Genomic DNA, 14,088 nt, shown 5'->3' with positions numbered 1-14,088 from the left:
TGCGCTCTGCCCAATGAGATCCGTCAGGGGAGGCACCCGGCTCACTTTTCCACATCACTTCACAGTTACATTTGGCAGGCAGGCGGGCTCGCACGCCGGAGCGCTCAGCCCGGAATTCGTGGATTTATTCGGAATCTCCTTGCTTCCCCGAGTCCCCTCCGCCGGCGCCGGTCTGGGCACGGACGGTCCCGCGCACCCGCCCGCTCGCTGCACTTTGGGCTGCGGACACCCGGACTCGGCGCGCCCGCCCCGCGTCTCCACGGCGAGCCCCGCAGCTCCGAGAGGCATGAACGGAATCCGGAGGCGCCTGCCCTGCGCGCGGGAACCTCTCGGTGCTCGCCGCCCTCGGGAGCCGACCCAGAGTCCCTGCAGCCGTGTGTGAACCAGGAAGCTTGAAATTCGCCAGCGCCGAGCTCGTCAAGAGTAAGTGCTCTCCCCCTGTCCCCTTTTCCCTCCAAGCCCCGAGGACCCCGAAAGGACCGTTTCCTTTAAGAATCCCTATCCCCCTTCGGACACCTTGCGCGTCTCCTCCCCCCCCCCCTCCCCCGCAGATGGTGGACGCGGGTTCCTAGCCCAGGCTTGGGGCTGAGCTGCGTCTTTCATGATGCGCACAGCCGACGGGGCCACCTCAGGGCTCTGACGATTTGGCAAACTGTTGTGACAGTAGGTCCTGGGGAGTAGCAAGCAGCCTGTGCCCCTTTAGTCTTCCTGCCAGTCTCCATCTCCGCGGTCGCCTGGCGATTTCGCCGCCTCGCCAGGCCGGCAGGCAGGCGACGCTGCAGCCGCGCGCCTTCACTGCGGGGTCCGTGCGGAGAATGGGCAACACCCGCGGCGGGGGTGAGGAGGGTGCGAGCCCGAGAGGAAAGAAGGCGCAGGGACCGGGGCTGCCCCTTTGCTGCACCTTCCCCCCACCCACCCTGGGGACAGGGAGGGAGACCCCTGCCTTGGGGCCGCGGGCCGCGACCCAGCAGCGGAGAGCCCCCCGCCCCGGCGCAGGGCTTTCCTACAAGTGGCTGCTCCAGCCTACGAGGCGTGGTGCCCGCTGCAAACTTGCTGGCTCTCGGGCCGCCCCGCGGCTCTGCAGCGGCCAAGCCCCTGTACCGAACCCCGGCAGGACGCCCAGAGGCACTGTCCTTGGCGAGCCCACGCTCACAGAGGCCCCCCGAGCCGAGGACTCCGAACCCTCTCCCCATCGCCCGGCAGGGCAGGCGGCTGCGCTTTGTGCCTTCTCCCTGCTCCCCATCCGCCGACACTCGGGGGGCGGGCCGCCTTGCTCGCTGGCCTAGAGGGCTCTCGCCTGGCTTCTGCCAGCGCGTAACAGGTTCGTAAGGGACCTCCTCCCCTCCTACCGGGTTCCAGCCTGGGCTGGGGGACACCGAACACCTGCTGATGCCAACAGGTATCCGCAGTTCTCTCCGCTTCCCTTCTCTCCCAGACCAAAGCTCTCCCCACACAATGTGGCAGGAACCTCAAAGTTTTGTTACCGTTGACCCTTCCCCGCGGGCACTGAGCCGGCCGCTCGTCAAGGGCCAGCCCCTTTGGCCTCCGCGAGTCGAGATGGCAGCTGTTTGCTTGGGTTGCTAAATCTTGGAAATCAAACAACATGAATTGTTTATTGTTGCGAACGCACAGCATCAGTCCGTCATGGCAAATCAGGCTGTCAGCTGCTCACTTCAGCTCCAGTTGGAGAACGGGGCTTGTAACCGAGGCAGCGGGAGGCAGGAAAGGTCCTTGCAACTTTACCACCCTTTCCTGAAGATTCCACAAGAGTTTCCTCTTGAAGAGGCACGATCCGACAATGCCTTAGCGCACCGAAGCTGCTAATCAGATCAGCCGGCTGCTGGGTTTCACCTGGCTTCACGCAGCTTGCGGGCTGACAATGGGAAGGAGGGGGCTTCGGAGAAGGTACGCCAGCACTGCCCTCTCGGGTCGGGTACCATTGCGGAGCGGGTAGGAGGGACCCGGGTGGGTTGGGGCGGTTGTGAAGCGCCTGTCCGCCCTACAGTTCTCCTGACAGCCGTCTCAATGGTTAACAACGCTCCCTGGGCTGTCACCTCTGCTTCATTATGGGAGCTTTTCAACTGGAAAACTATGTGGGAAAGAGATATTTATGTAAGATTCGAGAGTGGGATTTTCCATCCATTCAACCTCGCCGCTGTACTTGACTGCATGCAAAATGAGCCCCGTCTTTTAGGCTAAACACAACTGAAATTTCTGCCCGGCTGTTGCCTTTCATCAGCTGTGTCCAGTTTTGCAGGGATTTTATCTGGGTGTGTGTGTAACAAAGAGCGAGGGAGAGAGAGATTCTTTTACAGACAGGCCTGATACCTTTGAAGGATGTTCTCTAAGGGCTGCATTTTTCTCCCCTCAAAGGGAGTTCTCCATAATCATCCTGTCCAGACATGTTTTCCACTTCCCTGAGCTCTGTGGCTGAAAGAAATTCAAGGATTAACCCTCTTATTAAATAATAACACTAATAATATTCTATAATTCTTTAGCAGATTGGAAGCTCCCCATCACATACTCATTTCATGCTGGAGCAGTTGCAGCATTTTAAACCATCCCCTTTGATAGATTTTTTTTTTTTTTTTTCCTGGACTCTGAAGAGGGCTTGGAGTTGAGAAAAATCTCCGAAAACAGAGAAGAGCTTTCCCAGCAACTCTGGGATTGCTTCATTCAGGGCTATTGAGTGGCATTTCGTCTTCCTCATTGTTTGTTCCCCTTGCCACCCAGATGAGTGTCAAGGTATCCCATGTCCATCACGAATGGGCTATATATTTTAGAGATGCTGGCTAACGTTCGCCAAAATTTGTGCTGTAATGCTGTCACTTAAACTTTGAATCTTTCTCCCCTGCAACCTAGATCTTGTATTTCTAGTTATTATTACTGTTAAGAATCACTTCGGCTTTAAAATCCCCAGATTCCCAAAACTCTCGAGATTCTTGATAGGTAAATCTCTACATGCAAGACAACATTTTTTGGCTGCATTTTTGCTGTGCAGGATGCATTTTTGAGTTCTTGAAGGTGCTCTGAATTTCACTGAAGAGCAATTTTATAGCAGCCTTCCCTAGAATAGCAGCAGCATTTGCTGCTCTAAAGAATATTCTCTCTAAAGGAGAGGAGGTCTTTAACCTGAAAATAACTTTCTTTGGGTATTGTGTAGAACTCTGGTCCAGACCGAATTCATCTAAGGCAGCCCCTTAGTTTAGCACTGAACACACTTAAGTAGCCAATGGTGGTATGCTCAATGTAAAAACAAACAGCCCATAAAACATGCTCAGCAGGCTGGAATAGACCACGTGAGAAGGCATTTGTAAAGGCTGTTGTATGAGCTTATTCGTGATACAACATTTCCGTGAACACTGTGCACAGATTTAAGGTCTTAGGATGCTGGTTAGCCGGGAGCATCAGATTTTGGAGCAAAGCATGGGAACTCCAAAGAATCAGGGTATAATGATTCTATTCAAGAAGTTGTACTTCAAGGTTTTGCTTTCCAGTTTCCTTTCATTGTTCATTAGTGAGGAGAAAGGCACAATCATCCAGAAGTTAGAATCCATACTTAGCAACTGTCCAGAAAACCATATTATAAGTAAATTAATGCTTTAAGAAAAAAAATCTTTATTTTTCTACTCAAGGTGGCACACCTCACAGCTTTATCAACATTCCAATCTGAGCAAAATTTCCATGCAAAGCCAGAAGCTTTTCAGGGGTAAAATGATATTCAATTTATATTTCCAATCACACTTTTCTGGTTTATCAGCCAAGTTTTGTGTTTGACAAATCAAGGAGCAAGCATGATCAGAGTAGCCTTTTAATTATAGATGGAGTCTAAAGTCTCAAGACTTTGTTTTGGAAGTAGCGTGCTCAGTGATGCTGTGGATAGTGGTGTCAGTCATTTTATATTGCCTAAAAAGTTACTTGGAGAAGCAGGAAAAAGATGAAGTTTTCTTCCCCCGTTGTTTTCAGCATTGTTGCACTCACAGCTGAAATGATCATATTTTGCTTTTTAGTTTAGGAAAAGGCTCCTAACTTTGGTGTATTAAACACCACCTGCAGAGTGTAAGAATTCAACCCTGGCCGGTCCTGGCTGCTCTGTATTAGGTGTGGTACACACATACACAAAATTTACTTGTAGAAAACTTCAAAATGTGCCCAGATAACTAACTTATGTATTGGTTCAAGTATGAGGATTTTTATCATGTTCCCTTTGCCATTTCATCTGCCTTGGATGGTTTGATTTGCACCCCCCACCCTGGCTTCCTGAATTTGTATATTGACCAGTCTTTTTTTTTTTTAATATCTTTTTGCAGTGCTGGAATTTTTTTTTCCTCCAGAATCCCACAGATGTGTATTTGTGAAATAAAATATTATTTTGATGGAATAAGGCTGTCATCTGAATTAGTGGGGCTTAATTAACCAAAGAGCGATTAGGCTTTTCTCATTTAATTCCCATAGAAAGTTGTGATGAGCAATCTATTTCTGCTGAACCGTTGGTTCTTGCCTGTGGAACATGCTTCAGATATAACCATGAGGAGAAAATTAGTTGAACCTGGCAACTTCGAAAGGTCAGAAAGGAAATAAGTTCAAGGGATGCCATTCAGCTGCTGCTCCCATATGCTGCCTCTAGCTAAGTCTCCAGAGTTACTTCATGGCAAAGCACCAGGGCCAATACTGTTTCCTTTTTCTATCATGTCCCAAGCTTTTATTTCCCAAGTTTTAAATGTCATATGCTTTTCCTTATGATAAATATCATCTACCTTCTTGCCTTTAGAAGTCTTGTTTTTAAGTTTTATTAATAGTTGAAATAGATGCGGTTTTCTTTCTTTAGAAAACATCATAAAAGAATAACACTTGTACTTAGAACCTTCAAACTTTCCTTTCCTATTCTCTCTGCCAAAGACAGTTGCAAATGTTGAAATGATGGTTAGTTGAGGGCAAGCACAGAGTTAGTGCTCTGCAAGCATTTATTTAATGCATCGACAATGAACAAAGACTGCCCTCTCTTCCTTTACTAGGAGATTCTCAGTAAAGGATGGGGTGGGATATAATCCTACCCAAAATCCAGTATTATGATTATAAACCTCACTTGGAAAATCAAGACCAGACTTATATCAAGAATGCTGCTAACCTACATGGGATGCAAAGTAGTGTTTTATTGGGGAAAACACACTAAATTCTGAAGGGTTGCATGTGTAACTCAGTGTCCATACCTTTCCCTTGGTGGGGGAATGTATAAAATAATGAAGGGAAGAACTTTCCCTCTTTTGCTCCTTCCTTCCCCTCCCTCCTTTGCTTCTCTTTAGTATATTTTGTATTTGAATGGAACAGTTCATATTAACCTTATGTGAATTGCAAGTCAGAACGTCTTAGAAGTCCATTCTATACTCTTCTATATTGCGTTAATCAGCAGGATACCTGGCACTCACATGTACACAATGGAAAAAAATACTGTGTTTGCCATGATAAGGTATTTCTGTGAATAGATTTATTTACATTTTAAGCATGTTGAATATACTGCAAAGGAATATTAAGTGGAGTTGTATTCTATGTATGTCATTAAGTGAAAATGTTACAGTACCTTCATGTTCTATTACCGATAACATTTTCCATGCATTGTTTCTTTCTAGATAGATTAATGCATAAAATATGACTATTTGATTTCCGATGTGATACAAATAACATGAAATAAGTAGGTGAGGGAGTGATATGAATATCTTAAGGGAATACTTTTCTTATACATGCAACCTCATCTTCTGAACTTGTTATAAAAATTACAAGGACACATTCCATTCTTTATTTCTCTATTGCTGTTTCAGCTTGACAAACAGAATTTAATTTTCTGTGTTGAAGTATTTCCATCTTCCTACTGGGGGTGCTCAAAAATGAAACACCATTAATTTATACTTATTTTTATTAAAGTGGTAGGGCATATTTGTGTTTGTCTGAGTTTGACTCAAATATAGTCGGTGAAGATAGTACTGATTTTAGAACTCATATAAATACTTTAATTGTCATGACCTATGTATTCTGTTGTATCTCAGTATTACTTTTGTCAAATGATTGCTTGTTATCTGTCTACCCATCTATCAACTGTGTTCGTAGTTCATGGTAACCGTGTCAGTGGGTGGTTTTTAAGCTATAAAGTCTTTGAAACATGAAAGAATGACAGTAAGGTGCACTTGTAAGGATGGTTACTACACAGTATAATCTAATTGGCAGAATCTTGACTTAATATGCTGGGATACTTGGCTGCATTTCAGTTTTAGTATTACAGACTCTGTAGCCTTGGTTATGTGATATAACTGATTTTAACCATTTCCGCATGACTTAAGCAAGAAGCGAGAGCTTGTAATTTTCAGCTATCACCAGTAGTGCTGAAATGAATGGAAACCAGTTGTTGAATACTTTTGAAAGAAGATACTACCTGACAATCTCGTAGCATTATCTTCTCTCAGCAGCCTTCTGAGTAGTGTTGAGAGATCATTTTGGCCTCATTTCTGAGTTAGTGGGGACTCCTCACTTTGACCATTCTCATAGGAAGGTAGATGATGATGAAATGCAACAGAATTTTTTTTTTTTTTTTTTTTTTTTTGGTAGCAGTACCCGGCCAATGAAATGTTTGTCATCGAGTAGTTAAAGTTTGGCTGTAGTGCAATTGTACAATAGGATGTAGCAGCCCATGTTTTTCATTGAGTGGTTACAAAGGGAGGGAATAGGTCCCATGCGGATGTTTAGTGCTTGTGTGTTGTCCTGTCTGCAGAAAATAGTGAAGGGACAATGCTATGTCTTCAATGGAAAGAGACATGGTTGGCTCTTGGGAGGGGACTAAAAATCCTGCCCTTTAGCAGCTTAATAAAACTATTTGAAGTCATTAGTTGTGTGTTAGCTGTGGGCAGGGAAAGCTATTTATAAAATGCTATTTTATTCGTATCCAACATGGTTCCTGCCATTTAAAAAAAAAAAAAAAACAAGAGTTGGAAAAGGTTATTTTATTACCTGTTCTAAATAGAACACTGGGATATTCCCCAGTGAGGTACACAGCAAGAAATTGAAATAAAATAATTTTTTAAAATATCAATCAAAAGTCTTTGTTAAGTACATGGAATTTTCAGTAAATAGTAGCTATCATTGCTTCATTGATAGAGTTTTATGTACATTCACTTATTTTTTTCCACTGTCCCTCAAGTTAGAGAGTATGAAACAGAGCATCAGTTCCCTTATTTGTCATAATTGAGATACATCTCCCCGTACCTTATGAGTGATAGAACAGTAATTCAAACTATTTCCAACTCCAAACTTGATGTTTCATCCACTGTGCCATGGAGCTTTTCACAGCTCAGCTACACTACAACTGGGCAATACAATTGATTTCTATTGGTTACTGTGATTTAAAGGGTCTTGGTTCACAACCTTGGGAGTTCCCAGAGTGAACTTTGAAATTGGCCTCCGTATACAGAGGGCACGGAGTTGCCAAAGAAAGATGTGAGACATGCCTGACTGGTAGGTGGCAGTGTTAATAAACAAGGGAACTCAGATATGAGGCTTTCTCTCAGGTGGTCACACGATGAGATCTCCGCATCTGTGCACTAGAATCTTAAGGTGTTAAATAGAGGCCTCCATGGGGTTCAGTCACGTATTTAGTCCAGATGGACTCACCAACATCTTAATCCCTCAAAGCTGAGTCCTTGAAATGACTCTTAGTGAGAGAACAGTGGGTAGAATGTAGGTCCAGGAATAGGGATGGGATAAAAATTCCTGCGCCAGCTCTCTGATCCACTGGTGGTCACATCTTCACAATGACCTCCTCCAACAAAAGGTGAACACATTGTTTTCACTCCTAGGTTTCTATTAAATTTTCAGCACGTTACTTAAAGACAGCAATAGATGGGGCTTTCAAATGGAGAAGGAGGTATTTAGAAGAGCCCTGAGAAATCACTGCCTGACACTACTGTGTCTATAATTAGCAAGGGATACATGGAACTTGTGTTCATTTTTTTGAGATGATCTCAGTACACTTCTGTCTTAAGAGTCTGACAGAGGGGCGCCTGGGTGGCTCAGTCGGTTAGGCATCCGACTTCGGCTCAGGTCACGATCTCGCGGTTCGTGAGTTCGAGCCCCGCGTCGGGCTCTGTGCTGATGGTCAGAGCCTGGAGCCTGCTTCCGATTCTGTGTCTCCCTCTCTCTGACCCTCCCCCGCTCATGCTCTGTCTCTCTCTGTCTCAAAAATAAATAAACGTTAAAAAAAAATTAAAAAAAAAAAAAAAAAGAGTCTGACAGAATAGATTCATCTTCAATATCTTAACCTTATGATTTCAGGAAAGTTTTCCTAAATGAAGGTCTGGGTCTGTAACACTAGAAAAGGGCCTTATTTTGACCTTGTCTTTGTCACAGACCTAGTCACCCCATGCTGAAATTTCCCTAACAAATAGAAATGTTTCTGTGCTCTGTGTGTAGAACAAAGTTCTGACTCCTTGGGAAAGGAGAAGGCATTTATTTTTGCCAAGGTAACCAATAATGATTAAACTTCATGAAAACTAAAGAAAAAGAGTCACGTGCCAATGGCAGCAGAATGGATTTGGCAGGTGTTCTGGGTGGCAAAATAAGCGAAAGATACGTGCTTTTGAATAGAATAATAGCTGGATTAAGGATATGGTAGGAGACCAAGGAAAGATGATTAGAGGGTTGTGGCTGATGGGGAGATAAATAGGGTGTGTGTGTGTGTGTGTGTGTGTGTGTGTGTGTGTGTTTAAAACAAAACCAAAATTAGAATCTTGTTATGCGATGGGAATCTGGTCAGGGAATTCTGAAGGCTTTAGGAAAGATGACTCTCCTGAATTGTATTTGGATGCATGCAAGTACCATCCCTCTCTAAACCCCAAATATATCTGTGCCTGTTCCGTTCCAGTCATCCAGCGTTTGGCGTGAATTGCACTGGGCCACAAGCTGAATCTCATACCCCATCTGTGTTTCTGAAACACCACTTTGAATTCAATGTGCATTTACCTGTTTTGAAGCAGCCTGCTAATGGTTCTAAATTCAAGGTCAGAAACATTTTTAATAGAAATTCTCTGGTCTTATGTGTCATTTTTGCTTCTATGAAATATTGTGGCTACTAAGCCTGGTGGATAATAAAAGCATAATTTCCTGTCAACCACAATAATCTGCTGGATTGAATCCTAAAGTGTCTGTAAAAGCCCATTTTTATTTTAGACTTCACCTATTGGTGTGCGGCTTATTGTTTAGAACTTTAATCTACCTTGTCCACAAAATTGATGGTGGAGTATATTTTTGCATAATGACTTAACATACCCGAGAATTGACCACCTTAAAAAAGTTCACCATAAAAAAATGTTGGGGTCAGCAGAGTAACATCCAGGCTGTAATTAGAAAGGTGTCTAAAATATGTGTATGAATGAAAAGTCAGATTGTAAGTATGTTACCCAAGAGAAGATATTTTCTTATGGGGAAAATTCTAAAGACTTTCTTACTTGTAAGAATTCCAGAGAGACTGTAAAATCTCTTCATCTCACTATCTGGGTGTAAATCAATGCAACAGCATTATAATAAAGTGGATTGCTTGGCCAGACATACGTACTGTGGTTGGAAAATCTAAAAATAAATTGATTTTTTACCCAAGCTTTACAACCTTGCTCAATTTCTTCTTCCTTGCATAGACTTAAGCAGTTTGTGTATGAGTTACTCTTCACGATGTTTATTAATTCTGATAACAGTGACATCACATTTGGTTGCATCTCAAGAATTCCTATAAAGCTATTTTCTAATCATCAAAGAGACATTACCTCTGCTTGTGGCAGAGGTGAAAGCAATATAAATAGTATGGTTCTAATTGTCACAGTAGAAGCTCATTTGTCTCCAAGTGAAGACTCTCTAAGGCAGACTTCGCTGAATGGAAGGCCAAGTCTCACCACCCCCTGATAGCACATTTGTGCCTGTGAATACTCCAGTTAGTGGCACAGTTTTACCAGAGCCTTGCATAAAGTTGTGTGTGTGTGTGTGTGTGTGTGTGTGTGTGTGTGTGTGTTGGGGGGGGGGCGGTATTATGACATCATACAAATCTCATATATTCACACCAGTGCAGGGATTCCCAAAGTCTGATGTGTGTATGTACTCCTGTAGGCACGGTGAGGATGAGCCCTGTGTGGGCCTGGGAGGAAAAGACCTTCTCACCACGCTGCTAAATCCTTTGTTATTTTAAGGAGAAGGTCTGAGTTGGGAAGTGGTCTTATTTGCTCCAACCCCAGGCTTCTCAGACTCTGTTCCTCAAATCCATACAAAGTCCCAGGCCCCCACCCTCCATTTACTGGGTTATTATCTGCATTTTGGCCAGGTTTCCTGAGGACTTGTATGCATATGAAGGTTTGAGAAGCACCCCCAGGGGTGTTGTGGAGAGGACTTACTACATTTACCAGAGCCCATTGTTAAATTTTCAGGAAATGCCAGAACTTGTTAGTGGCCACAGCGAGAGCTTGAAATTGGTGGAAGTATTTACATTATGGAAATCATAAATCAAGGATTCTTTCTTTTGAGAGCCACTTAAATATTTAACAGCATATCCTTGCCTCTAACTGTTGATTTTCCTTTTTATCGGAGACAGATGACCTCAGGCTTTGCCAGTGTCTAGTTAAGAGAAAATAAAACATTACTTAAAATACCAGTCTCACTGTGCTTCAGTTTGCTTATCCATAAAATGGGAATGATGATAATAAAGTTATAATACTTACATTAGGGTTATTTTGAAGAGTAGATGTAAATACATAGCTGTGTGTGTACATATAATATGTATATATATGTAGTCATGATTTACCATATACATACACATATGTGTGTATGAGTTGATGATTTAATATACCCAAACACTGTCTAAGTGTTTACTGTTAATCTCTTTGTAACAAATAACATTGGTTTGCCATTTTAAAATAGATATTAGAAAAAACTCACATTTTAAATTTAATAGTACAAGTAATTTAAGAATTTGGCTGCCTGAGGGAGGGGTATATGACTGTGCTAGAAATTCTGTGCAGGGGAGGGTAGTAGAAATGACCAATGTGGATGAAGGAGAGTTTCCCTTCATCCCAATAGAGTTAGGATAATTTCTCTCCAGAGCTCTGCCACCAGCTATTGGCCACTGACCAAATCATTCCTCCTTTCTCTGAAAAATGAGGAGTCAGATTGGAATAGCACTCATATGTTTCCCATACCCTGTCTGTAGGATGGAAAATATTTCTATTCCTCAAAGCCTTGGAGAAATCCAACATGCTCTTTGCTTCACAGAGAACTGGCAGAGTAGAGGGTACCCTATTTGACAGGTACTCTGTGGAGACCATGTGTAGGATGAATTTGGTGGGTGGAGAGCAGATCATGGATTGAATGATCTGGTAAGTAATGATTTGCAGACTACCTAAGATGCTGGATTAATCGGTGGTCTAGTTCCTGTGCATTGCCTGACTTAAATGCCCTTTCACCCCTAACTCCTCCCCAGTTAGGAAATTGCTTGCTTCTCCATGCTTAGATGTCACTTCCTCCAGGAAGCCTTTTTTTTTTTTTTTTTAATGCTGTGAAGATGAGTGGCATACCATCGCTCTGTATTTCTGTAACCCTTCTCAGCCTGCATTTCACTAAATATTGTAAGTATATCTTTGTTAGTCTGTACCCATTGGACTCTTTGCTTCCTGATGAGAAGAGCATTGACCTGATTGCCTGTTGGCCATCAGAATACACTCATCAGTGTTTATATAACGAGAGACGTGGTTAAGAACGAGAATTTTGGAAGTAGATTACCTAGATTCAAATAATGATCTGCTCCCTACTGGAGGTATTTTTCGGGGCATGCTGTTTAACTTTTCTGTGCCTCAGTTTTGAATGAAACAGTGTGAGACACAGTAAGATTTATCCAGCCCTAAGATACTGCGTTAATGGGTGGTATTTTGGGCTATGCATCTATTCCTTTATTAATACATCCTTTCTAACTAACAAAGGTGTGCCATGGTGTACAATTACTTCAGGGTTTGTTATCACTTTTTACCTGATTTTGGTAAGTTTGGGTGCAGTACCGCTCATGTCACATTTCATCCTGGCTGCCAGTGGATGGCTTCCATGAAGGAAGTGTCTATTATGAGTATCGGATTAAACTTTCTTATCCCAGAATCATCAACAACAGAACAGATGCCAGAATATACTTGCAGAGTTATTTGGCACAGTTTAAAAATAACTGTACGCTCTAGCCTTTTCTAATTGCGTTAACAAGACTACCTCTTCTAATCCTCAAAATAAACCATTTAGGTATTCTTATAATTGTTGTTATTGTTGGTAGTTGGCCCCCACTAGTAAATGCAGTTTTTTAAACTAGAATTCAATCCCCAGACAGGCTGATGCTGGAGGAAAATCACAACCCACTTTGAGAACTTTGTAGTTCTCTGGCCAAGAGAAGGGCATGCATGGGTTTTGAGCATTCAGGGATGTTCTGTCCTATAGAAGGTGAATTTGGAGAGAATATACACTTTTTCCCGAGAAGAATTTAGAGTGAGGCTATGTGGACAGGATAGGTCTCAACTACTTTGTGATAAGGTCCAGCCCTTCCTCCCCGGCAACACCTTTGCCTTCTCCCATCCCACCTTCTGGAAGATTTTTGAGTGCTTTGTGTCACTCTTGGACCTTACCTACTCCTGCCATAGAGGTCATGTGGCTTAAGTCTCTGCTCTTTCATTTGACTTTTTAACCAAAGCCTCCCAAAGGGATGGACCATGTCAACACCACCCTCACAGTCTGGTTTAGGAAAAACAGTTTAGTGAGTGCTTCGCATGTTCCTGCTGCTTTATCAGAATCTTGATTCTGACTCCCCCTACTGACTGGAGGAAAGTGGGAATTATTTTTATTGCCATTTTGCAGAAGAGAAAACTGAAGCTCAGGAACTTACGTATCTGATGCATCATGAGAGAGACCTCAAGTGGTGTGAACTGGGATTCAAACCCAGGCTTCTCTGCCTCCACGGCGGACCCTGTAGCACACTACTGTGCCCCTTTAGCACTGTTCAGGCCCCCTGTCTAGGAGAGGGCAGGGTGTGTGATGGTCGTGCTCTAAATGCTGGTTAAATAGGCCAGTGGATGGGCAATTTAGAAAGAGATTAATACTTGGGGATGTTTTTCTTGAGAACTTTTAAATTCCGTCTTGTTTTAAATTTGAAGCCTGCAAAGGTCTGCTTCTCACACTGGAATAAGAGAAGGTCATGATGGAAATGTGCTTTAAAGAAAGGCTTCTCTTCCTTTTGTGTGCTGCGGTTCCAGGGGAAGCAGAGGATATTGTTCTGGGTTCTGTTTTCTCTGAGCTGGTTTCCTATTGAAAGCTTTTCTTCCCTTCCATTTACAGACTACTGCCGTTTGCAGTGCTTTCCCTAGGCACTCATGGGGCGGGGCCACCTGAGGTACCATCCTAGTCCGGGAGATTGAGCTGAGCCCGGGCAAAAGGTGACAAGTGGGGTGATTCCACTGGCCATCTTGTTAGATCAGATACAGCCTGTATTTGCGGCAGAATCTGGGTCTGCCATTTCAGCTGGCATCACTAAGGCCACTCACTAGCCCAGCCAATGTTAATGACTTTCTTGCTTTCCCATTCTGAGCCAGAATGGGACCAAGGACCTAGAGGTGAAAGGTTCCCTACCCCATTATGAATTCCCTGAGCCAAACTGATCCCCATGGTGTCCTGAGGAATTATTTTCCCATTTAATCTAATTCAGCAAGGCTTCTCTCTGGGTTCTGCAGTGAAAATTCTTTCTTTAAAAATAATTTTTTTGAGAGGGAAGAAACACATTTTTCCACACTGAAGGTAAGCAAAAAAATGTATTTGACACCTCAGGTAATGGGGGATTTTTTTTGCCCATCCCTTTCTGAATCTCCTCAATTGAAAATTGTATTTTTACCATATTTCATTCCCAAAGGAGCTTTTCATAATTTAAATCTCCTGTTCAACTGTACATTTAGAATGGGAGCTCTGACACCAGCCTGATTATAGCATACATGCTGGACATTACAGAATTTCTCTCTGGGAGACTTCTAATTTTATTCGTTCATTATT

The 14,088-nt window shown here is 43.3% G+C and overlaps 1 protein-coding gene across 1 annotated transcript in view; it reads left to right on the top strand.

The window, feature by feature from the left end:
• The first annotated feature begins 201 nt into the window (after window positions 1–201).
• The window catches only part of CDH8 (cadherin 8), a 358,755-nt gene continuing 344,868 nt past the window's right edge, over window positions 202–14,088 (top strand). Inside the window, exon 1 of the mRNA XM_049622651.1 lies at window positions 202–423. The gene's annotated coding sequence lies outside the window, so the exon portion shown is untranslated. The remainder of the gene's footprint in view (window positions 424–14,088) is intronic.

Source organism: Panthera uncia, assembly GCF_023721935.1.
Source record: "Panthera uncia isolate 11264 chromosome E2 unlocalized genomic scaffold, Puncia_PCG_1.0 HiC_scaffold_20, whole genome shotgun sequence".
NCBI classification, from domain to species: Eukaryota; Metazoa; Chordata; class Mammalia; order Carnivora; family Felidae; genus Panthera; species Panthera uncia.
Note: the sequence above shows the minus strand (reverse complement) of the source record. Positions and strands in the feature narration are given on the sequence as shown.